General features: G+C 48.2%; 1 protein-coding gene across 1 annotated transcript in view; it reads left to right on the top strand.

Moving 5' to 3' along the window:
- The window catches only part of LOC137650684 (KICSTOR subunit 2-like), a 215,069-nt gene that overhangs the window by 428 nt on the left and 190,992 nt on the right, over positions 1-23,649 (top strand). The gene's annotated exons all lie outside the window — the stretch shown is intronic.

Genomic DNA, 23,649 nt, shown 5'->3' with positions numbered 1-23,649 from the left:
CCACCCCTTGATTTATACTGGGCAAGGGGACCCAGCTTGAATCTTACTTCCTTCATTTTTATCTTACCTGCCATTGGGCTAGCTGGATAGAAGTACAATATAAGAACATTAGGTGAAAGGGACCAATTGTTTGTACTGATAACAGAACACAGTGTGGGAAAATAAATTATAAATAACTTAGAAAGATTAAAAAAAAAAACAGTGGCTGAGAAGGGGACATCATGGTGAAAGGTTCTGAAATTAAATGCTGTATTCACAAAAATGAGCAAAAAAAAAAATATTCATTTGTAAAGGAAAAAAACTGTTAGGATTATATTAACATTGTTTTGTCAAATTCCAGTAAGCATTTAATGAAAACATTAGCATCCATTTACACTCCAGCCTCACAATAATAAGATAAACAAATTTTGAATAAAAATAGAAAAAAAAATATTCACATGTTGGACACTCAAGTTTTCTAAACACCTCAAACCAACCACCCATAAGAAAATATAAATCTGTGAAAATACTGTACTAAAATGATTTCCCCTAAATTCAATACTGTCCCTTCAATATACAGTTCACCACTAAGCTGCAAAGTTACTTAGAATTATTAAATTCTGAACAGTACGGCCGCATACAATGCCGTGCAGGTCTCTGTGGGCCCACAATAACAATGTCTTGAAAATCTCCAATTGTAAACCCGCACTGTGATAAGGTTTCTTGTCATCGAAACCTTCTGACTAACACCAGTAATGCCTAAATCTCTAATTGGAAGGTGTTTTGATAAGTTTGGAACAATTCAGACTAAACTCAAACACAGTCACTCTCCTCCTAACAACTGAATTCACTTCCGGGGCCCTAGACCAGATATGCCATTTCAATAGCTCCTGTTAACTAATAATGTTTATGACACACTCATATAACGAGATTCTTCCTCGTTACTTTGCACATCGAAACAAAATATTCATTAACTTTATGGTGTTGACTGCCGAACACGAGCAATCGCTAATGGCCTTGTAATACATTTGTTTTTGTGTTATTCAGTCAAACACTTGAGAAAGGGACTTACAGTTCACAGGCTATATAATATGAATACAGAGCAGCATCACAGACCACTACACACTGGTAACAGGCAATGATCAACCTTCATTGTTCTTTGTACTTAGCAGGATGGTCTCAGCTTCTTTCCTATATACATACAGTACTCTAAAGTCTAACTTTCCCTGGAGAATACCTTAATCCTCTCTCCCTACTGCGTGTATAAAAAATAATAGTGTGTTTCATAACATACAATATATAAAATATTTATTTCATACCCACTAAGCTTTCTTAGAAACAAACCACTTTTTTTTTTTTATTCCAGCGTGACCTCTGTGGTCAGTCCCCCCCCCACATACATCAATAATTAAGGACCCACCTTCCTAGGTTAGGTTAAAGAACTAGCATGAAGTTGAATCCTAACTAAACTCAAAGTATGATTACACTTAGATCAAGGGCAGTGGTTCCTCAACATTCAGATCTCAGCACTGACAGTTTCTTTAACTTTGTATGACTTTTATAATTTTAAATGTGATTCTCGACAGCAGATTTACTTTTGAGAAATACATTAGGTTTGTGTCTTCTTCAATTGCACAAAAAAATTGCCTTATTGAGAAAGTCTTTTAAGATTTTTGGTGATCAATCTATTCTGAAAAAGTTTTAATTCTTTCATTCTACCTTGTTTTGAGTATTGTTCTCCTGTCTGGTTTTCAGCTGCTGATTCTCATCTTAAGTTTTTGGACAGGAACTTATGGTCTATTAAATTTCTTATTCCTGATCTAGATATTAATCTCTGGCACCATCGTTAAATTAGTTCGTTATGCATGTCGCATAATATTTTTAAATATTAAACTTAGCCGGTGAATATATAATAGCTGCAACTCTGCGGCTCGACAGACAACATACTCAAAAAACTCGCGAGCGATCGCTATGCAGGTTGCGGGTGTGCCCACCAGCGCCAACTGTCGGCCAGATACCACTCTTGAATGTAAACAAAACCTTCAATTCTTCTCTGTCGACGTTGACGACAAGACGTACTTATACTCGCTGTAGAACCTGGAGTTTTCCCATCATATTTGGTGAAGTACTTTATTTTGGTTTGAGCTTTCGCAGTACAGGTGTTTTTCCTCAACATAAACTCTTGAACTCTTTATTGAATCGGATTATTTGTTGATGACTTGGATTGTTTTTGGAATTTTCTTTGACTAATTCAAAATGGCTGACCCTTCTCAAGTACCTAGATTTCGAAAGTGTAATGCTAGGGACTGTAATAGGCGTCTTCCAAAGGCTTCTCTCGACCCTCATACTGTTTGTTCCAATTGTCGGGGTAAAACCTGTCAATTGGGAGATCGGTGTGAGGAATGCGTGGGCCTTTCGGAATTCGATTTTATCGAATATGATAAGTATACACGCAGACTAGAGAGAGATAGGGTAAGGAGAAGTTCATCTAGGTCCGTAGATTTTTCCTCTCCACATGCCCCTGAACCTAATCCTTCCCCTGTAATGGTTGTTCCTAACCCCCCTTCTAGCACTCAGGAACCGTCTATGCAAGACATGTTACGTGCTATTCATGCCTTGGGGGAGAGAGTTGAAGCGTTAGCAAGTGACCGTAATCAACTCATGGCTGACGTGAAGGAACTTAAGTGCCACAGTGCCACGGCGGAAAGTGGGAAAGTGATTAGTGCGCAAAGTGTTGTGAACAGTGTTGCGACCGAGGGTTCGTCTGTTCGTGCCTGTCGTTCACCTAGTCCGGGACCTCTTGCAAGCTCCCAAGCCCAGGGGAGAAGCAATGTCGTACGACTTATGGGTTCGAGAGGCCTTGATCAGCGAACAGACATTCCCTCTTTGGTATCAGGCGTATCTCGTCAAGATCGCCCCTACCATAAGACGAGAGAGCCCATTTTTACCTCGTCTTCCGAAGGCGTTTCACGCAAGAAACCATGGAGCAAGGTTTCTAGGCCTTTGAAACGCAAGTCGGTCCCTTCAGGACAGGTCCAACGTCCCGGATGTAGTCATTGGGACAGTTCGGACCCGTTGCTGTCATCGGATGACTGCTCGCCGCCTAAGCAAGGCAAAGTTGTGCCGTCTCAGACGCTAACCCCGTCTGTTACCGCACCCGTTAACGTAGACCCTAAATGGGTTATACTGCAGGACATGCAGTCTAAGCTTGCGTCCCTTATGGAAGATTACAACGCAGAGAAGGTTTCCGTTGAACCTAGCCGTTTATCTCATGGAGATCCTGGCCGTCAGCCACCCAAGCGTTCTGTTGTGCGTCCTGTTGACGTTGGTGTAGCCAGCTCACGTCAACCAGTTGGGGTTGTACCACACCCGATGCGGTCTCGTGTGGACTTTCAACCGCATGTGGACGTTATGCAACTCACTGATGCGCCTGGTGACGTTCAGGACGTTCGCCAACCATCAGAGTTGACTTGTTTTGACGCGGTGCGTCAACCTCCGCAACCTAGAGTTGTTTTGACTGCACAACCCAGGCGGTCTAAGCAGTCTCGGGTGGACGCTGTGCGTCCTCACGCACCTGTTGTTGTTGTTGACAGTTCCCAGACTGTTCAGCAGTTTCAGGACGCTGCGTCCTGCTCCGCCACTTATGCACCAGTGCGGGCGGACGCTGCGTGTCAAGCATTGCCTACCCCTTTGCTTGTTTCTCATCAGTTATCAGATGAGGAACTTTCGGATGAGGACGTTGCTGACCCTCAGCCTGAGAATCATCCTTCAGATATTGATGAGCCTAGAGCAGTTCCGCCATCTATGGACTTTAAAAAAGTCATGCTCATTTTTAAAGAGTTGTTCCCTGAACACTTTGTCTCTGTGGCTCCTCGTTCGCCGCCGTCTGAGTTTGTTTTAGGCGTACCTGCTGCCATGCCAGCCTTTACAAAACTCGTTCTCTCTCGCTCATCCAAGAGAGCTTTACGGCTGTTAGGCGATTGGTTGGAAACCAAGAGGAGTTTAGGGAAGACTGCCTTTGCCTTCCCCCCAACTAAACTCTCGTCTAGATCGAGCGTCTGGTATGCCACGGGAGAAGTTCTCGGCTTGGGAGTTCCTGCCTCTGCCCAGGGCGACTTCTCAAGTCTTGTAGACTCTCCCCGCCGCCTAGCCATGAGACGCTCGAAGATTAGTTGGTCATCCTCAGACCTGGACCATCTACTTAAGGGCATCTTTAGGGCTTTTGAAGTTTTTAACTTCCTTGACTGGTGTTTGGGAGCCTTGAGTAGGAAAATCTCATCAGCCGATAGAGATGTTTCCTTACTCATTATGTCCTGCATGGATAAGGCCATCCGCGATGGATCCAACGAGCTCTCCGCCTCGTTTACGTCAGGAGTCCTAAAGAAACGAGAGTCTCTGTGCTCTTTTCTGTCAGCAGGAGTGACGCCCTGTCAACGATCTGAGCTACTCTTTGCCCCTTTGTCTAAGTTCTTGTTTCCTGAACTTTTAGTTAAGGAAATATCGTTGTCTCTTGTGCAGAAGGACACCCATGACTTGGTTGCGTCCTCGGCTCGCAAAGGGACCCCTTCGTCTGCCTTGTCTGCTAGACCTAGGATAGACACTCCAGCGTCCAGGTTTATTCCGCCCTTTCGTGGCAGAGCCCCCAGCAGGGGAAGTACTCGTGCCGAAGGGAAGAGAGGAAAGAGGAAAGGAGCCAAGTCCTCGCGAGGCAGAGTCTGACTGCCCGCAGCTTCAGACAGCAGTAGGTGCCAGATTCAAGAACTTCTGGCAAGCCTGGGAGAAGAGAGGCGCAGATCAACAGTCTGTGAGGTTGCTCAGAGAGGGGTACAAAATCCCATTTGTACGCAAACCTCCTCTAGCGACGTCCCCCATCGATCTCTCTCCCAGGTACCGAGAGGAAGCAAAGAGACAAGCCCTGAAACTAGAAGTGTCTCTTTTGCTAGAGAAGGGAGCGGTGGTCAAAGTCTCGGACCTTCAATCACCGGGGTTTTACAACCGTCTCTTCCTGGTACCGAAGAAGACAGGAGGTTGGAGGCCGGTGCTAGACGTCAGTGCTCTGAATGTCTTTGTCACAAAGACAAAGTTCACCATGGAGACCACGAAGTCAGTTTTAGCAGCGGTCAGAAAGGGAGACTGGATGGTCTCTCTCGACCTAAGAGACGCTTACTTCCACATCCCCATTCACTCAGATTCCCAACCTTTTCTGAGATTTGTGTTCGACAATGTGGTGTACCAGTTTCGGGCCCTGTGCTTTGGCCTAAGTCCTGCTCCTCTCGTGTTTACGAGGCTTATGAGGAATGTGGCAAAATTCCTCCATTTATCGGGTATCCGAGCCTCCCTTTATTTGGACGACTGGCTTCTTAGAGCCTCGTCCAGTCATCGCTGTCTGAAGGATCTCAATTGGACTTTAGATCTGACCAAGGAATTGGGACTTCTGGTCAACTTGGAAAAGTCCCAGCTGATCCCATCCCAAACTATTCTGTATTTAGGGATGGAGATTCGCAGTCCAGTTTTTCGGGCTTTTCCGTCGGCCCCCAGAATAGATCAAGCCCTGCTCGTAATCCAAAAGATGTTGAAGAGAGAACGTTGCTCAGTCAGGAATTGGATGAGTCTAATAGGAACTCTATCATCCCTGGAGCAGTTTGTCTCGCTAGGAAGGCTACACCTCCGACCTCTACAATTCCATCTAGCTTTTCACTGGAAAAAGGACAAGACGCTAGAGGCGGTCTCGATCCCGATTTCCGAAACAGTAAAGACTTGCCTGAATTGGTGGAAAGACAATATCAGTCTACGAGAGGGACTTCCCCTAGCAGTTCAGAAACCAAACCACGTTCTCTTCTCAGACGCATCGGATTTGGGTTGGGGTGCGACACTGGACGGTCGGGAATGCTCAGGTCTGTGGACCTCAAGTCAGAGGAACATGCATATCAACGGCAAGGAGCTTTTGGCAGTTCACCTGGCCTTGATAAGCTTCGAGAGTCTCCTTCGAGACAAAGTGGTGGAGGTCAACTCGGACAACACCACAGCCTTGGCGTACATTTCCAAACAAGGAGGTACCCACTCCCTGACACTGTACGAGATCGCAAGGGACCTGCTCATCTGGTCAAGAGATCGAGGCATCTCCCTAGTGACGAGGTTTATCCAGGGCGACTTGAACGTTCTAGCAGATTGTCTCAGTCGGAAAGGTCAGGTAATTCCAACCGAATGGACCCTCCACAAGGATGTGTGCAAGAGGCTTTGGGTGACTTGGGGTCAACCCACCATAGACCTCTTTGCAACCTCGATGACCAAGAGGCTTCCAATCTATTGCTCTCCAGTCCCAGACCCAGCAGCAATACATATAGATGCCTTTCTCCTAGATTGGTCTCACCTAGACCTATACGCATTCCCACCATTCAAGATTGTCAACAAGGTACTGCAGAAGTTCGCCTCTCACGAAGGGACAAGGTTGACGTTAGTTGCTCCCCTCTGGCCCGCGAGAGAATGGTTCACCGAGGTACTTCGATGGCTGGTAGACTTTCCAAGAAGTCTTCCTCTAAGAGTAGACCTATTACGTCAGCCACACGTAAAGAAGGTACACCAAAGCCTCCACGCTCTTCGTCTGACTGCCTTCAGACTATCGAAAGACTCTCGAGAGCTAGAGGCTTTTCGAAGGAGGCAGCCAGTGCGATTGCAAGAGCGAGGAGAGCTTCTACCATTAGAGTTTACCAATCGAAGTGGGAAATCTTCCGAGACTGGTGCAAGTCAGTATCTGTATCCTCGTCCAGTACCTCTGTAGCCCAAATAGCTGACTTTCTCTTATACCTGAGAAGAGTTCGCTCCCTTTCAGCTCCCACGATCAAGGGCTACAGGAGCATGTTGGCTTCGGTCTTCCGGCATAGAGGCTTAGATCTTTCCAACAATAAAGATCTACAAGATCTCCTTAAGTCTTTTGAGACCTCTAAGGAACGTCGTTTGGCTACACCTGGATGGAATTTAGACGTGGTCCTAAGATTCCTCATGTCAGACAGGTTCGAGCCTTTACATCAGCCTCCCTGAAGGATCTCACTCTTAAGACTCTTTTCCTGGTGTGCTTGGCCTCAGCTAAAAGAGTCAGTGAGCTTCATGCCTTCAGCAAGAACATCGGTTTTTCGACAGAAAAAGCCTCTTGTTCTCTTCAACTTGGTTTCCTAGCCAAGAATGAACTGCCTTCTCGTCCTTGGCCTAAATCTTTTGATATTTCTAGCTTGTCAAAGATCGTAGGCAACGAGTTAGAGAGAGTATTATGCCCCGTTAGAGCTCTTAAGTTCTATTTAGCTCGTACTAAGCCTTTAAGAGGTAAATCTGAAGCGTTATGGTGTTCGGTTAAGAAACCATCCTTACCTATGTCAAAGAATGCTTTGTCATATTTTATCAGATTGTTAATACGAGAAGCTCATTCACACTTGAGTGAGGAAGACCGATCTTTGCTTAAGGTTAAGACGCACGAGATTAGAGCTATAGCAACTTCCGTGGCCTTTTAGCAAAATAGATCTCTGCAAAGTATCATGGACGCGACCTTTTGGAGAAGCAAGTCAGTGTTCGCGTCATTTTACTTGAAAGATGTCCAGACTCTTTACGAGGACTGCTACACACTGGGTCCATTCGTAGCAGCGAGTGCAGTAGTGGGTGAGGGCTCAACCACTACACTTCCCTAATTCCATGTCCTTTTAATCTGTCTCTTGAAATGTTTTTAATATTGTTTTTATGGGTTGTTCGGAAGGCTAAGAAGCCTTTCGCATCCTGGTTGATTTGGCGGGTGGTCAAAGTCATTTCTTGAGAGCGCCCAGATTAGGGGTTTGATGAGGTCCTGTTGTATGGGTTGCAGCCCTTGATACTTCAGCTCCTGGGAGTCTGTCAGCATCCTAAGAGGATCGCTGGGCTCCGTGAGGAAGACAGACTTACAAGGCAGAGTAATCGTCTAAGTCAACTTCCTTATCAGGTACCTATTTATTTTGGTTTTGTTATATTGATAACTGTCAAAATGAAAAACTCTTAGCTTATACAGTACGCTGTAAACATATTAACTCTGGTCTCTACCCACCTCCTTGGGTGTGAATCAGCTATTATATATTCACCGGCTAAGTTTAATATTTAAAAATGATATTTTAATTATAAAATAAATTTTTGAATATACTTACCCGGTGAATATATAATTGTTCCGTAACCGAAATACAAACCACGCTATTTACAAAGGGTTATTACTTTTAGCGTAGCTGAAATGGCGAGCCATTAGAATTTAACGAGGGTGTATTACCCCCGCCCTAGTTAGCGGGGGGTAGGGGAGTGGTAGCTAGCTACCCCTCCTCCCCCTCACACACAGGTGAATACTCACTTTCACTTTTGGCTCGGACTGTGACAGACGTCTCTGTCTTGGTCCTCGCTTGGCAGCCATTGTCTGTTTTGTCTTTACTTAATCGCTTACTTTTCTTTTACTCAATATATATGTAAACATGTTTTCATGTTTGTATATATATTTGAGTATAGAAATAAGTAAGTTTCCTTTTCAGATGTGTGTGTGTAGTGTACGATATCTACGTGGAGGCCTCGGCAGTTAGGCCACCACGGCCTAATTTTATGGGTTGCGATCGAGTTTGACTTCGGTCTTTCTCTCTCTCTCTCTCTTGAGGTCGTTCACCCTTTTACTATGTTTTACTACGCCCTTGTAGCTTCCTTCCCGTGTGGGTGGGGTTGCTACGCCGTACATTTTGTCTCAATTAGTTTATGAATCTAATTGTAGTTGTTAATTTTTCAGCTTGTAGAACGATTCCTTTCGGGGTTTTCGTTTTTTCTTTAGTGTTCATTCATTTTTAAATTACATAATTACATAGTTACATAATTATAATTGTTATAATTCTGTTTTGGTTACAGCTCTCCTTCCGCGTGTGTAAGTGGTTGTGAGGGCACGTGCCTGTTGTGTAATTCTTGTTCCTTTTCCTCGGGATTCCTCTTCGGAGCCTTCCCGGGGGAATGAATGTGTACTAATATTATTTGTTTTATTTTTTTACAGTTACCGATCTAGTTCGTTTCTGTAATATAGCAACGGTGTGAGCTGTCTGGTTGAGTCCTGGGGATTCGGCTGTTGCTGCCTCCCCCCTTGTATTGTCGTCAGGGGCGTGTCCCCTTCTACTGGTAGTACTCCCGTGTCGACGGACAGCTCTCCAGTTCATTTTAGAACAGTCAGGAGGCTTGCCTCCTTGGGCGGATAACTTTCCTTCCGAGGGAAGTTTTTTCCTGTCCAGGCTTGAGCTTTTCCTCTTTTGGGAGGTTCTTCTCTTGCCTTTTTTTTTTTTTTTCGTGCGACTATGCTCTTGGTGCTGAGCGGTCGCACCTGCAGTTTCGCTCAAGGGGCTGGGCAACTGCAGGAGCTCCTCTTCGGAGGATTGCTCCTTTTAGGTCACTGGCTGACCAGTCTCTTCCACGAAGTGTTTCTCTTTCGTTCGCGAGAGAGTACACTCATAGAGACTCCTCTTCGGAGGTTTCTTCTGTTGCTGTTGCTGTTGGCCTCCCTCGCCGTAAGGCTCTCCGTCCGCCTCGTCGTAAGGGCCTCTCATCTCCCTATAAGGGTGCTTGAGGCGCCTTTTTGAATCTCCGTTTGCAGCCTACAACTTCTTTTTCTCGATCTTCCGTCTTGGTGCAGATGGACAGCAGTCTAATCTCGTCTTCCGACGGGCAACGGTCTTCCCGACGGATAACGGTCTTCCCGACGGACAGCGGTCTTCCGACGGACATCAGTCTCCCGGCGGACAACGATTCCTTCGGGGCAAAGGGTTGCCCCCACGGGGGTTCTTCCCTTGCGTGTCAGGGTTTCCCTGCGCGCCCTTCTGCTCATCAGCGCTCTCCTGTTCGTCAGCGCTTTCAAGATGATCTTCCCTGCGGTTCCTGTTACGTGCCCTGTGCACCCACGTTCGCCCTCGCGATCTAGAACTTCGGTTCAGGTCGGGGTCAAGGACTCTTCTTCTTTGCGCAGGCTTCCACGCGTAGCCTTCTGCTCGTCAGCGATCATCAGCTCGTCAGCGATCATCAGCTCGCCAGCGATCGTCAGCGATCATCAGCTCGCCAGCGATCTCCGCATCGCCCACGTGTGTTACAGCTGGCACGCCAACGTTCTCCAACACTTCTGAAGGAACATGGTTCGCCAGCTACTAGCTCACCTGCGGATGCTGATCGCCATCGCGTGACCCTCAACTGCGGATGCTGATCGCCATCGCGCGACCCTCAACTGCGGATGCTGATCGCCATCGCGCGACCCTCAACTGCAGATGCTGATCGCCATCGCGCGACCCTCAACTGCGGATGCTGATCGCCATCGCGCGACCCTCAACTGCGGATGCTGATCGCCATCACAACCCTGAACGATCGCCCTCATGCGGATGCTGATCACCATCGCACCCTTTCACGCGATCATTCACCTGCGCATGCTGCTCGCCATCGCACAACCCTGAACGATTGCCCGCTTACGCATGCTGCTCCTCATCGTACCACCCTGAACGATCGCCCTCCTGCAGATGCTGATCACCATCGCACCCTTTCACGCGATCATTCACCTGCGCATGCTGCTCGCCATCGCACAACCCTGAACGATTGCCCGCTTACGCATGCTGCTCCTCATCGCACAACCCTGAACGATCGCCCTCCTGCGGATGCTGATCACCATCGCACCCTTTCACGCGATCATTCACCTGCGCATGCTGCTCGCCATCGCACAACCCTGAACGATTGCCCGCTTACGCATGCTGCTCCTCATCGCACAACCCTGAACGATCGCCCTCCTGCGGATGCTGATCACCATCGCACCCTTTCACGCGATCATTCACCTGCGCATGCTGCTCGCCATCGCACAACCCTGCACGATTGCCCGCTTACGCATGCTGCTCCTCATCGCACAACCCTGAACGCTCGCCCTCTTGCGGATGCTGATCACCATCGCACCCTATCACGCGATCATTCACCTACACATGCTGCTCGCCATCGCTTACCGCCAGCGATCTTTTTCACCTACGCGGCAACACGATCCCTCGCCGTCACGCCATCGCTTGCGTTCGTCGCCTCGAACACGTGTTCATTTACCTGCCCACCCTCACGCCCATTCGCCTGCGCGCCCGCGCGATCGCTCGCCTGCGCGACCGCTCGCCTGCGCGATCGCTCGCCTGCGCGCCCGCGCGACCGCTCGCCTGCGCGCCCGCGCGACCATTCGCCTTTGCGCGACCGTTCGCCCTCGCGCGACCATAGTTCGCGGCGAATCCCACAGCCGGTGGTAGCAGCAGGGACGCGTGCTCCTAGGCGGCACTCGGGATCACCTCCATCCAAGCACAGGTTGGTAGTGCAGGACGAAGACAGGTCAGTACAGCATTCTTCCCCACCTTCTTTTCAGGCAGGAACCGTCGTGTCCACTCCAAAGGATCGCCCGATCCCTTTCACCTTAGCGAGGATTTCGGACTCTGTGTCCTTGGAGCAGCAGACATGGTTTGATCCGCTGGCACGGGCGTTAATGAGGGTTATGAAACCAGCACTCGCCGGCCAGGGTAACAAACCAGCGGCTGTCTCTCCTACGCTGAAGAGAAAGAGAGGAGTGGACTTCGTGGTGACTTCCCCCAGGGCGAAGTTGGTTCCCAAGAGGTCGGTCTCGAGGGTCCCCTCTCCTGCACGAGTACTCTCTCCTTCTCCCGCCCTGGAAGGATTTTTGGCGGGGGGGCTTTCCGTTCAAGATTTCTCCATCGGACAAGGGGTGACTGCTTACCTCTTCCTCTGGGAGCTTACCAGGTTCTTTCCCTCCTCGGTTACGGCCCGAGGTTTGGTTCAAGGAAGCTACAGGAAGATCAAGGGTACTTTCCTCCTCTCGAGCTCAGGCACCTTGGCCTTTCGTCGTTAAGTATCTACTTGCGGACAAGCTCAATGTTGTACCATCTGGACGCGCTGACTGAAGGCTTCCTTCGGGTGTCTCATCTGTGGAGGTCAACGACCTCAGACACCCTTCCATCCTTGAGAAGAGTTTTGTCTTTGCCCAAGGACAGAGACTTAGACATCTGCTGTGCGGAGTAAATCGACTAACGGTTTCACTCCTCCAAGGCGCTTTCTTCCAGACTCTGCAGGGCTCCAGCTCCCTTTTCTTTCAACCACGTCGGCCTAAGTTATCGGCTACGACAACTGGGACAAGGTGTCCAATTGCAGTTTCCTCCTGTCAGGAACAGATGGCACGGGAGACTCCCCCGGGGGGGCATAGTCCTAAAAGGAGTTCACGAACTCTAGGATTGCAGGTTTTTTCGCTAGGAGGATGCTTAAGGTTACTCATCCGAATGACAGCTTCCCGATGCCCATTCCCGCACAATCTCTGTGAGTAGCCAAGGATATCGCGCCTGCCGTCTCTGTCAGCGAATTCAGTGTCTCTGAACCTCTATGCCATAGCATCAGCAGAGTTGCCCGGTTGGGCAGAATGATCCATACCTTAGGCGAAGGTCTTCCTTAGGATCATCGACGGCTTCACCCTCGGCCCCCTCAGTCGATCCTTTCTTGTAAGGAAGGATCTGAGAGGGGATGTCCATAGTCGACCTCTCAGCCCTGATCAAGTTTGTCGAACAAACTTCGGCCAGCGTAGACCAGCAGAATCGATCAGACTGGTAACGAGGCGACAGGACTCCTTTAACCCTGGATCGGAAGGACGGGTACTTTCAGTTTCCATTCCATCCATCTTCCAGGGTGCTCGTCGAATTCAGCCTAAACTGCAAGTATTCCTGCTTATGATGCAGTGTGGCTATCCCGCCGTGGCATAGCAGGTTTGTTTCCCCAGAGAACTCTCCCTGCCTTCCTCTTGGCCGCTCAGGTGCAGACTTCCGCCTCCTCTGCTGTTTGGAGGGCTGGTCAACTCCGGTAGGCTCGGGTTTCGACCTTCTTCAGCGCCGGGAAAAGCTTCCGAATGCTGACCATGAGTGTGGGCTCATGGTATTTTGCTTGGAGCCTTCTCTTCCTCTGCCTCAACATCTGGAGTATCTGGCCATGATATTGAGTCAACCGCCTTACCACGTTGGAAACCCCGCTTCTCGTCCTTCCAGCGAGGTTAAGCAACGTCGGTACTTGGATGGGTGACCACCTGGGGACGCCAGATTCTGTTACCACATCCTCCGAGCCTTCCTTTCGGTTGACTGTGGCAAGACTGAGGAGAGTCGCAGTACCTGTTCTCAGTCAAGCAGAGTTTTCAGCCCTACCTTGGAACGTTTCCTAGTTCTTCTTTCCTCATTGACCCGTTTATAGTCCGAACGGTCGCCTCAGGATAAGTTCCATGTGGGGCGATCCAAGTTCCGGTGGCTTCAGGCAATGTTTAACCGGACTCCCTGGCCCTATGGGACCAGCGGAACTATTAAACCTGCAATGGGTGTTGACCTATGGAGCCTCTTGATGGTAGTGGATATTCTCGTCCTTTCCCCACATTCTTGATGCGGTTCTCGGACTCGTCAAAGGAAAGGGGGGGGGCATGTTCCGGTCCAGGCCTATGGTCAAGACCTGAAGGATACCTCTCCATCATTCAGGCAGGCTTAAGGGCCTTAGTCTGGCCCCTCTTCAGATCCTACCGCTCCTGCCAAGTCGCCCCGTTGCGTGTCGACTTCATGCTAACCAGCAGGGGACGCATTTTCACACCTTCACATCTTGCAGTAGAGATACCGGGATGATTGAGATTCTCTCAATTCCACCATCGGCTCTCTCATTCCAGGCAGGGGAATGTTTCTCTCAGACTATCCGAGCAGAGCCTCATAGAGAGAGTGTACCTAGGGGTCTTTGACCTTGGGTAACCAGCAAGTGCTGGTCTGGGGGACCTGATCGCGACAGCTTGGAACCTCAAGCTTCCGCTAGTTTTCCCCCCAGTCTCAGACCCCGAGACTCTGGCAAGATGCATTCCGGTGATGGTGGGACAACTTCGACGCCTGCGTCTTCCCTCCTTTTTGTCTGCGGACAATGGGTCTCAACAAAACCAGGTTGTCTGTCAACCTTTCAATGGGAGAGCTCCACTGGGACTATGCGCAGAACGGTTTCTGGACCCTCTGCTTCCCCTGACGGAACTCCCGGGAGAGCTTCTCCCACGGCGCAGACTACTCAAGCAACCACACTGCGACATCTCTCCCGAACCGGGGCGTCGCTTCGGCTTCATGCCTGGAGACACTACGCTTCCTCATCTAGAAGAGACAACCCGCTATAGTCGCGGTACGGAGGTCGCGTCATCTGCGATAGTCATCCACAGGGTCTCCCAGGCAAAGTGAAGAGTCTAAGGTGGTTGGTGCCGTGGGAGATATACCTCTTCCCGTGAGGCCTCTTCTCCAGCAATAACGGTCTTATTGCCTTTCGGCGGGAGGAAACTCCTTTCCGCTCTTGGCAATGAAGCCTGTCGCTCAGCCTTTCCCTGACCTTCAGGCTTAAAGGAATAACTTTTTCCTGCCCGCTGGATCTATCCTCGCTCATGCGAAGCTACGATCGTCCCTGCCCTAGTCGGAGGAAGACCTCCAACTTGGAGCATGGCTCGGACTTTTAGTCCTTTAAGAGATCTTCTCAAGACCCTTTTACGACAGGCCTCGGATTGTATTCCGCCTTGGGTCTTCTGCTCACTCTGGCCACGGCCAGTGTGTAAGCAATCTTCTTGGTCTCTTACTACTCCCCCCCTTTCTAAGGAAGAGGGGAAGGCAACATTCAGGCTCGCTCCTGAGTTGTTGGCTAGACTCAGAATCTGAGGGTCCCGACCCTTCGGTCCGATTCATTCAAGATTTCGAGTCTCCATTCTGTGTCTGATGTCCCAAGACCTTCTCTTTCTTGCCAGTACAGGAATCGAGAGGTTAGCGCTGGGAACAGCTACAGTTTGGCCTCAGTTGCAGCCGATTTGGGAACACAAGGAGGACATGGGGGGAGAGTCACCAGTATACCTCTTCAGCCCGGACTCAAGGACATTCATCTCGACCTGTCTTCAGACCCTCCCCCGTCACGTCGCCCTACAGCACGATGTTGGATACATCGCAACGTCCCTCGCCTTCGAGTAATACTACTCTGTGACGCAGGTGCTACAAGCTGGAGTCTGGAAGCGTCTGATGACCTTCGCAGCCCGCTTCCTGCAGGGCGTGACCCACAGGAGTCTCGATACGTTTTCTATCGCTCTGTGGTGGCTACACAACAGCTGGTCTAACCTCAGGCTCCTTTTTGGACAGGTAGCAGAAGGTTGAGGGCATTGTTATCAGGTTTTAGTCTGCATGAACGAAAGAAGTATGTCTGGCCCTTACTTCTTTCTTCATCATCCCCTCTACGGGGAAGCAGCATCCTGGTCTCTGCATAGCTGACCTCGAACCTCTGCAGGTAAACCATGCTTCCTTGTGTTCCGAGTATTGAGTCAATACTGTCGCGTCCCCCATACCCTGACGAGGTGGTATTGGGAACGTCCTAACCCAGAGTTCCTTCTGGAACTCCAGGTCAACTGCCTAAGACGGGTCACACTTCTTCCTTCACACACAAGCTTACATAGGCCACATGGTCCCTTGCGGAGCAAGGAACTTGTGAGGTGCAGGGACTCCTTTTCTCGAGTGCGACTCACTCGGATTCTGAGTCCCCGGGTAAAGCCAAAGCCAGTATGGCTGGGGACTTTCCACCCTTCCTAAGGGATAAGTCACCCTTTGTAAATAGCGTGGTTTGTATTTCGGTTACGGAACAAATGACAAATTCGAAGATAATTTGTATTTTTCCTAACCATACAAACCTTAGCTATTTACACATATTTGCCCGCCAGCCCTGTCCCCCAAGACAAGTCCTACCTCTAAGTGAAAGTGAGTATTCACCTGTGTGTGAGGGGGAGGAGGGGTAGCTAGCTACCACTCCCCTACCCCCCGCTAACTAGCGCGGGGGTAATACACCCTCGTTAAATTCTAATGGCTCGCCATTTCAGCTACGCTAAAAGTAATAACCCTTTGTAAATAGCTAAGGTTTGTATGGTTAGGAAAAATACAAATTATCTTCGAATTTGTCATATTAAATGACCCTCCCTTCCTCCCCAATAGAGACGCAGCGGGACGAGAAGAATTGAAGGTTTTGTTTACATTCAAGAGTGGTATCTGGCCGACAGTTGGCGCTGGTGGGCACACCCGCAACCTGCATAGCGATCGCTCGCGAGTTTTTTGAGTATGTTGTTTGTCAAGCCGCAGAGTTGCAGCTATTATATATTCACCGGGTAAGTATATTCAAAAATTTATTTTATAATTAAAATATTTTTCATAATTTTGATCATCTCCTACTTTCAGATCTTTCCGGACAGTTCCATCCTGTTCGTAATACTAGGCAGGCAGTTAATTCTAATAGCCAGGCCTTTTCCATCATGGGGCTCAATACTGCACTGTATTCTAGAAGTTTTATTCCAGCTGTGATCAAGTTGTGGAATGATCTTCCTAATTGGGCAGTTGAATCAGTAGAACTTCAAAAGTTCAAGTTCAAACTTGCAGCAAATGTTTTTATGTTGAACAGGCTAACTTAAGTCTTTTAATAGTTTATATATGAAATACAGTATCCGTTCTGATGGTGTTACTGTTTTTCAATATTAATCTTACCCGATGATCATGTAGCTGTCAACTCCGTTGCCCGACAGAAATCTACGGTCGGGATACGCCAGCGATCGCTATCCAGGTGGGGGTGTACTCAACAGCGCCATCTGTGGTCAGGTACTCAAGTACTTCTTGTCAACAAGAACTCAATTTTTCCTCTGTCGTGCCACCGGCTAGACCTACTTGGATACCCTGTTGATTCTGGAGTTATTGTTCACGATTTGGTGATGTATTTGCTCTAGAGTTTAGCCTTCGCTATTCAGGAAGCTTTATCATTAGCTTAGCAAGCTTTTGGAATTAATTTGATTTAATTATGGTGACGAAGAGAGTATGGACTCTCTTTCACTTTTTAATGGCCGACCCTTCCCTTAGACAGAAGTGTTGGTGTCGAAGAGAGTATAGACTCTCTTTCACTTTTTATAACCACCCTTCCCTTAGACGGAAGTGTGTTTAGGTTTTTGGTAATTTTGCTTAACAAAGTTATAGATTTATTTTATATCTCTCCGCCATTTATAGGCCTCTTCGATTAACTTCCATTTATTATAAACTTATAAAAATTAATTTTTATGTTTGTTTATATGCGACCTTTCCTAATAGTAGGCGGTCCTTACTTGGAACCGAAGTTTATTAACATTGAGCCCGTCATATCGTTTTTCCTGTTAAGAATTTATGCTATTTTGATTTTAATGTTTTTGAAAGAATTTCTTTGATAGTCTCGTACTGTTTTCAAAGTTGAACTAACGTTTTGTTTAGTCTCCGCAGTTGTTGACGTTCAGAACGTTCAACATGCGCTCTATCGTTACGATAGAGAGAGAGTATTTCACGGTTTCACGTTGCAGTAAGAGTAAACCGATTCTAGCGTTTCGTTCATTCTTTCTTAGCTTAAATGGTTTTAATTCTAATAAAGGAACTTTTTATTTGGGAAACCTTTCAGTTTTTTTCCTTTAACAAATAATATGTTTTAACGATATATATAATTGGGCTCATCTCTCAGGTTCTAAGTCAAGAGAGAGAGAGAGAGAGATAGAGACGGAGGGAGAGAGAGGAGGATAAACGTTTCGTTCAAGCGGGTAACGTTGTTCTCGTTTTTTTGCTCTTCTCCCTAGTCGCTATAGGGGAAGAAGGTAAAACGTTGCTAGAGTTTTATTCTTGTTCCCAGGCCTTATGCTGTGAGAGATTTTAAACGTAGTTTTTTTTTATCTAGTGTTTAGTCTCTTTTCCAGCCACTGAATTCTTTATCTTTCATTATGTTTTTCTGTTACTTTGTAATACTGTTTTCGCAATTACTACCTTTTAATGAAGGATAGGATTGCGTGTTTCAGGTACAAACCACTTAAAGTTTCGAGTTCAGTGAAATAAGTGCAAACAGAAAATCAAAAGTGATAAAGTGATATGCGCAAAGTGTTTCAGTGTTGCGTTCGAGGGTTCGTCTGTTCGTGCCAGGTGTTCACCTAGTCCGATACCTCTTACAAGCTCCCAAGCCCAGGGGAGAAGTAATGTCGAAGGACTTATGGGTTCCACAGGCCTTGATCAACGAACAGACGTTTCCCTCCGTGGTTTCGGGTGTATCTACACACGTTGCCGACGTGATCACCTCACCCACACAAAGACGAGAGAGCCCATTTATTCCTCGTCTGCGGAAGAGGTTTCTCGCAGAAACCATGGACCAAATCTTGCAGCTTTTAAGTGCTAGTCGGTCCCTTCCGCGCAAGTCCAACGGCCTAGGTGTAGCCACTGGGTCAGTTCGGACTTGCTGCAGTACGACAACTGCACACCTCTCAAGAGAGGCAAGGTGGTACCGCAACAGGCAGTAACTCCGTCTGTTGCCGCACCAGCGGTTTTAGACCCTCAGTCACAACGGACAGTAGCTCCGTTTGTTGTTGTCTTTCATAGACCCTAGTGGTCCATGCTGCAGACTATACAGTCTCAGCTTGCTCCTTCATGCAGGAGTATCATGCTGGAAGGTTGACAATGCACCTGTTAACCTACAACCCGCCGAGGTTGTGCGCTCAGCAGATACTGCGGCTGCCTGCTCCCACCCTCCACCTGTGAGAGCTCCACCACCGATGCGCAGTCCACCCTGCCAGACGCATGTTCTTGCTGCACCATCTGCTAACATGCGTGAGCTACCGCATCAGCAGTGGGAAGGTTCTGTAGAGCTGCCGGGTTCCAGCACTATGCGGCATTCTCCGCAGCCCATGCAGCATGCTCTGCATACCTTACAGCATGCTCCGCATACCATGCAGCATGCTCTGCATACCTTACAGCATGCTCCGCATACCATGCAGCATGAGCCGCATACCTTACAGCATGCTCCGCATACCATACCGCATGCTCCTCAACCCACCGCAGCCCCTCCCACGCTCCAGCACTCTGCTTTTGTTGTTGCCAGCTCCCACACTCCGACTGCGGAGAAGGTTGACGATGCACCCGTGGGCCTACACCTCCCACGGTTGTGCGCCCGGCATGGCTTCCTGCTCTCAGACTCTTGTTGTGAGAGCTCCTCCACCCATGCACAAGTCAACCCTGCCAGATGTATGATGACTCCCACACACAGAGCACTCCGTTGCCGTGCGTGAGCTACCACAAGCTGCCGTGTTTTGACACGGTGTGTCAGCCTCCGCAACACACTGTGGTTTCCGCCACTCGCCAGCAGCAAACTAGTCAGTCAGGAGTTGAGGCTTCCCCACACAACTTTGGTTGTTGCCAACTCACAAACTGTCATACAGTTACATGACGTTGCCTTCTGGTCTGCTACTTATACACCAGTGCTGTATGTCCTCACGCTCCTGTTGTGGTTGACAGTTCAGTTTTTCACAGTTCACAGACTGTCAAGCAGTTTCATAACGTTGCCTTCTGGTCTGCTGCTTTTGCACCAGTGAAACCCTCACTGAGAGAACCTAGCTTTTCTCGGATATGGTTCCTGTAGATGAGAAAGTGCTGTTCTCCCTCCTTCTGATATTCCCTTGAGGACTCTGTCATTTGGAGAGGAGCCTTAAGCTGCTTAGCCTCCTATGGACTTTTATTTAAGCATAACATGCTTCCAGGGAGGGTAAATGGTTCCGCTTCAGTCGCTAACCCCGTCTGTTGCCACACCTGCTCCCATAGACCTTGAGCTTTGTTGCAAGACATGCAGTCCAAGCTTAGTCCTTGATAGAGGATTTTTTTACGGAGTCAGTGTGTCACTGGGAAGAAGTTCAACAACCAGCAGAGGTGACTTGTTGTGACGCAGTGCGGCAACCTCAGCAACCCGATAAGGAGTTGTCTGTACTACCCAGACAGTCTAGACAGTTTCGGGTTGTCGCTGTACTTCCTCGCTTCCTCATGGTTGACAGTTCACAGACTGTGCAGCAGTACCATGATCTTGTGTCCGGCTCCGTCAGACGACTGGCTTTTAAGAGCTCCCACAAGTCGTCGCTGTCTGGAGAATCTCAGATGGACTATGGATCTGACCAAGGAACTGGGCCTCCTGGTCAATTTAGAGAAGTCCCAGCTCGTCCCATCCCAGACCATTGTCTACCTGGGTATGGAGATTCAGAGTCGAGCTTTTCGGGCTTTTCCGTCGGCCCCAAGGATCAACCAAGCCCTAGAATGCATCCAGAGCATGCTGAGAAGGAACCGATGCTCAGTCAGGCAGTGGATGAGTCTAACAGGGACACTTTCATCGCTGGCCCTGTTCATCGAGTTAGGGAGACTCCACCTCCGCCCCTTCAGTATCATCTAGCTGCTCACTGGATAAAGGACATGACGCTAGAGACGGTCTCAGTTCCTGTTTCCGAAGAGATGAGGTCTACTCTAACGTGGTGGAAGAACAGCTTTCTTCTCAAGGAAGGTCTACCTTTGGCTGTTCAGACCCCCGACCGCCGTCTCTTCTCGGACGCATCAGACACGGGCTGGGGTGCGACATTGGACGGACAGGAATGCTCGGGAACATGGAATCAGGAGCAAAGGACACTTCACATCTATTGCAAGGAGTTGTTGGCGGTTCATCTGGCCTTGATAAACTTCAAGTCCCTCCAGCTAAACAAGGTGGTGGAGGTGAACTCCGACAACACCACAGCCTTGGCTTACATCTCCAAGCAGGGAGGGACTCATTCGAGGAAGTTGTTCGAGATCGCAAGGGACCTCCTCATCTGGTCAAAAGATCGAAAGCTCACGCTGGTAACGAGGTTCATTCAGGGCGATATGAATGTCATGGCAGATCGCCTCAGCCGGAAGGGTCAGGTCATCCCCACAGAGTGGACCCTTCACAAGAATGTTTGCAGCAGACTTTGGGCCCTGTGGGGTCAGCCAACCATAGATCTGTTCGCTACCTCGATGACCAAGAGGCTCCCGTTGTATTGTTCTCCGATTCCAGACCCAGCAGCAGTTCACGTGGATGCTTTTCTGCTGGATTGGTCCCATCTCGACCTGTATGCATTCCCGCCGTTCAAGATTGTCAACAGGGTACTTCAGAAGTTCGCCTCTCACAAAGGGACACGGCTGACGTTTGGTTGCTCCCCTCTGGCCCGCGAGAGAATGGTTCACAGAGGTACTGCAATGGCTGGTCGACGTTCCCAGGACTCTTCCTCTAAGAGTGGACCTTCTACGTCAACCTCACGTAAAGAAGGTACACCCAAACCTCCACGCTCTTCGTCTGACTGCCTTCAGACTATCGAAAGACTCTCAAGAGCTAGAGGCTTTTCGAAGGAGGCAGCCAGAACGATTGCCAGAGCAAGGAGGACATCCACTCTCAGAGTCTATCAGTCTAAATGGGAAGTCTTCCGAAGCTGGTGCAAGGCCAATGCAGTTTCCTCAACCAGTACCACTGTAACCCAGATTGCTGACTTCCTGTTACATCTAAGGAACGTAAGATCCCTTTCAGCTCCTACGATCAAGGGTTACAGAAGTATGTTGGCAGCGGTTTTCCGCCACAGAGGCTTGGATCTTTCCACCAACAAAGATCTACAGGACCTCCTTAGGTCTTTTGAGACCTCAAAGGAACGTCGGTTGTCCACTCCAGGCTGGAATCTAGACGTGGTCCTAAGGTTCCTTATGTCATCAAGATTTGAACCTCTCCAATCAGCCTCTTTTAAGGACCTCACATTAAAAACTCTTTTCCTCGTGTGCTTGGCAACAGCTAAAAGAGTAAGTGAGATCCACGCCTTCAGCAGGAACATAGTTTTCACATCTGAAACGGCTACATGTTCCTTGCAGCTCGGTTTTTGGGTAAAAACGAGCTTCCTTCACGTCCTTGGCCTAAGTCGTTTGAGATCCCAAGCCTGTCCAACTTGGTGGGGAACGAACTAGAGAGAGTACTTTGCCCAGTTAGAGCTCTTAGGTACTATCTAAAAAGGTCAAAACCTTTACGAGGACAATCAGAAGCCTTATGGTGTGCTATCAAGAAGCCTTCTCTTCCAATGTCTAAGAACGCAGTTTCTTACAGTACTACATCAGGCTTCTGATTAGGGAAGCACATTCTCATCTGAAGGAAGAAGACCTTGCTTTGCTGAAGGTAAGGACACATGAAGTGAGAGCTGTGGCTACTTCAGTGGCCTTCAAACAGAACCGCTCTCTGCAGAGTGTTATGGATGCAACCTATTGGAGAAGCAAGTCAGTGTTCGCATCATTCTATCTCAAAGATGTCCAGTCTCTTTACGAGAACTGCTACACCCTGGGACCATTCGTAGCAGCGAGTGCAGTAGTAGGTGAGGGCTCAGCCACTACATTCCCATAATCCCATAACCTTTTTAACCTTTCTCTTGAATACTTTTTATGGGTTGTACGGTCGGCTAAGAAGCCTTCCGCATCCTTGTTGATTTGGCGGGTGGTCAATTCTTTCTTGAGAAGCGCCGGGGTTAGAGGTTGTGATGAGGTCCTTTAGTATGGGTTGCAGCCCTTTATACTTCAGCACCTAAGAGTCGTTCAGCATCCTAAGAGGACCGCTACGCTCAGTAAGGAAGACGTACTTAATAAAGGCAGAGTAATGGTTCAAGTCGACTTCCTTACCAGGTACTTATTTATTTTATGTTATTTTTGAATAACTAATAAAATGAAATACGGGATACTTAGCTTCTTTGTTAACATGTATGCTGGTCTCCACCCACCACCCTGGGTGTGAATCAGCTACATGATCATCGGGTAAGATTAATATTGAAAAATGTTATTTTCATTAGTAAAATAAATTTTTGAATATACTTACCCGATGATCATGAATTAAAGAACCCGCCCTTCCTCCCCATAGAGAACCAGTGTACCGAGGAGAAAATTGAGTTCTTGTTGACAAGAAGTACTTGAGTACCTGACCACAGATGGCGCTGTTGAGTACACCCCCACCTGTATAGCGATCGCTGGCGTATCCCGACCGTAGATTTCTGTCGGGCAACGGAGTTGACAGCTACATGATCATCGGGTAAGTATATTCAAAAATTTATTTTACTAATGAAAATAACATTTTTGAATATACTTACCCGGTGAATATATAATAGCTGCAACTCTGCGGCTCGACAGAAAACACACTAAAAAAACTCGCGAGCGATCGCTATGAAGGTTGCGGGTGTGCCCACCAGCGCCAACTGTCGGCCAGATACCACTCTTGCCTGTAAACAAAATCTTCAATTCTTCTCGTCCCGCTGCGTCTATATTGGGGAGGAAGGGAGGGTCTTTAATTTATATATTCACCGGGTAAGTATATTCAAAAATTTATTTTATAATTAAAATATCATTTTTAAATATTTAACTTAGCCGGTGAATATATAATAGCTGATTCACACCCAAGGAGGTGGGTAGAGACCAGAGTTAATTAAGTTTACAGCGTATAAGCTAAGAGTTTTTTCATTTTGACAGTTATCAATATAACAAAACCAAAATATATAGGTACCTGGTAAGGAAGTTGACTTAGACTATTACTCTGCCTTGTAAGTCTGTCTTCCTCACGGAGCCCAGCGATCCTCTTAGGATGCTGAAAGACTCCCAGGAGCTGAAGTATCAAGGGCTGCAACCCATACAACAGGACCTCATCAAACCCCTAATCTGGGCGCTCTCAAGAAATGACTTTGACCACCCGCCAAATCAACCAGGATGCGAAAGGCTTCTTAGCCTTCCGAACAACCCA

This window comes from Palaemon carinicauda, chromosome 12 (assembly GCF_036898095.1).
Source record: "Palaemon carinicauda isolate YSFRI2023 chromosome 12, ASM3689809v2, whole genome shotgun sequence".
In the NCBI taxonomy this organism is placed as follows: Eukaryota; Metazoa; Arthropoda; class Malacostraca; order Decapoda; family Palaemonidae; genus Palaemon; species Palaemon carinicauda.
This window is presented reverse-complemented; position numbering and strand designations above follow the sequence as displayed.